A 3,045-nucleotide genomic window follows, 5' to 3' on the forward strand; every position below is an offset into this window, starting at 1 on the left:
AAGAAGGTAGATGACAATGTCCAATAACACACTATGGTTGAAATTTCGAATTTCAGAGTATTTCAATGCGTGCCCTATAAAGGATTAAGGCTGGATTCCACCAGGCATTAAATGGAAAAAAGTAAAGGAAATCCATTCTGTAGAAATATGGGAGCACATGACACAACAGGTGACCACTCTATGTACATGTAAAGCTTACAAAATAAACAATAATTATCAGTTTTGCTTGTTTGTACTGTATGCATATGATTTTCCAGTACTTCAATTGTATTTTCCTATTTCTATGTGTATCTTTTGGTAGATGGTAGAAAAGTGCGTCTTGAGTCTTAACCTTTAAATCTCAAGCACGTTCTAGGTCACGTCAAGCTCCGACTAAAACGCAAGACAAGTTAAGTTATTGCTCAGATCAAATAAATGACCAAATCTTCAACATCTGATGACCTTTTGTCTAAGCCTTAATTTGTTATATTATTGCCGTCTAATTACTTTAGAGTGAAAATGGAAGGATAATAATAAATAATAAATAATGTAATAAATGGTAATAATTGTAATTCCTAAATAGTTAATGCAATATTTATGTTAAACCCTGTGAAAAAGGGAAACAATATTCAACTGCAAACCCTTACAGCATTTTCAAATTTTAATTATAACTGTATGCACTACATATTAAATACTTCTTTTTTATAGTCAGTATTTACACATTAATGTGCTTTAGCAGTCTCAGCACAGTGCGTTCATTGATTTAATCGTGGTTGGTATTCCTAAATGGTCAATAAAATATTTTAGTAAAATCAATTAAATTAAAGTTGAAAGTCCACACTTCAATCACATATTGTTTGGTTCATTTCACATTCACTGTGGGGGTATGGACCTGACTGCAGATATACAGCAGAACAGACATCCAACGTGAACGCCACCGCTGATACGAAAAACAAAATGGTCAGGTCTGCTTTGTTTACAGAAGCAGTGGAGGTTTTAATGGTGATTTTGGCAGATTCCCTGTTCAACTCTGTGCAGGCTGCTAATGGTTTTGTAGCAGGGAATTTGCATGACTATTATTCTGTACAAGCATTTATCCATAATTTCCTCCAATATTATAATGAGGAAATGCAGTGAAATAGCCATGTTAAGGGAACCCTCATCATCTGTGCTGATAGTGGTCCTATTGTTTTCTCACAAGTGATGACAATAACCAAGTCAAAATGCAAAATGAATGTGAAAATGTGTGATGAAGAAGAAGAATAGGGGTGTGAATGGGTGTGGGAGAAAGTAATTACCCCATAATGCAGGACATTAATATGAAATTACATGACTGCGTGAAACTTTGAGTCAACTTAAAACCCTGACCGTGGTCGCTTCACAGAGGGAGGGCTCCCTGTTAAGCTGTGTCTCCTCCTCTTCCTCATCAGTCTTTGTGAATCCTAATTCCAGATGACTCATGTATTGACACATTGCAAGAGACTCCGTTTCTTAAAGGCACAATCGACCAAGGCTGCTTGTGTCTTTGAACACAGTTTAACTGGAAACATGACTATTTTTTTGTTTGTTTTGGTTTTTTAATTATTTACACATACAGGGTGGGGAAGCAAAATTTACAATATTTTGAGGCAGGGATTGAAAGACAGTGTATGACCAATTAGTTTATTGAAAGTCATGAGAATTTATTTGCCACAAGAAAATTGACATAATAGAAAATGTTTTTATTCTATGTGTCCTCCTTCTTTCTCAATAACTGCCTTCATACGCTTCCTGAAACTTGCGCAAGTGTTCCTCAAATATTGGGGTGACAACTTCTCCCATTCTTCTTTAATAGTATCTTCCAGACTTTCTCCTAATAGTTTTGCTCATAGTCATTCTCTTCTTTCCATTATGAACAGTCTTTATGGACACTCCAACTATTTTTGAAATCTCCTTTGGTGTGACGAGTGCATTCAGCAAATCACACACTCTTTGACGTTTGCTTTCCTGATTACTCATATGGGCAAAAGTTTCTGAAAAGGTATGGATAATAGTGTTAGGTATGATTATGACATCAATATATGTTTGGTTTCAAAACAATTGACGTAGTGCCTGTGGAGCAAAAACAACTAATGTTCATTGTAAATTTTGCTTCCCCACCCTGTACACACATGAAACAGCATTTGACTTTAAATGAAACGGAACAGGTCACCGGGAGGAGACCTCGGGGAAGACCCAGGACACGCTGGAGAGACTATGTCTCTCGGCTGGCCTGGGAAGCCTCGGGATCCCCCCGGAAGAGCTGGAGGAAGTGTCTGGGGAGAGGGAAGTCTGGGCATCCCTGCTTAGACTGTTACCCCCGCGACCCGGCCCCGGATAAGCGGAAGAGAATGGTTGGATGGATGGATGAAACGGAACATTTCACTTCTGTCCTTGGGGGGTATGTTTTTATGCTTTTATGCCTTTATGTTTTTATGTGATAGGTAGAAAACACACTTCGTCTTTTAATTCTACTTTCTTTTTAATGTAACTTATTCCTAGCTACTTATACTCTGCATTTATTTATTTATTGATTGATTGTTGGTGTGGTATGACTGTTAATTGTGGAGTGGTGACTGCATTTAGTATTTTGAATTTCCCCTTGTGGATTAATGAAGTAAATCTATCTATCTATCTATCTATCTCTATCTATCTATCTATCTATCTATCTATCTATCTATCTATCTATCTCTATCTATCTATCTATCTATCTATCTATCTATCTATCTATATCTATCTATCTATCTATCTATCTATCTATCTATCTATATCTATGCAGAAGAGGATAAAGCCAAAAAACAGCTCAGAAGTTTATGTTTATGAGCTGATATGCATTAGAATAAAAACCATAAAGTAAAACAGACTTCAGATCCAAAATCTTTACACAGTCTTGGTTACATAATAGATTTTAAAGGGCTGCTACTACCGTAATTTGAATTGTGTACAGGGTGTATGTCCAGAATTAATATCTGACATGGTGAAAGAACACGAACAAGTAGGAATGTTAGATATATTGGTTGACGTCCATAGAGAAAAAACTATAATGGT

Source organism: Sphaeramia orbicularis, chromosome 3, assembly GCF_902148855.1.
Source record: "Sphaeramia orbicularis chromosome 3, fSphaOr1.1, whole genome shotgun sequence".
NCBI lineage: Eukaryota > Metazoa > Chordata > Actinopteri > Kurtiformes > Apogonidae > Sphaeramia > Sphaeramia orbicularis.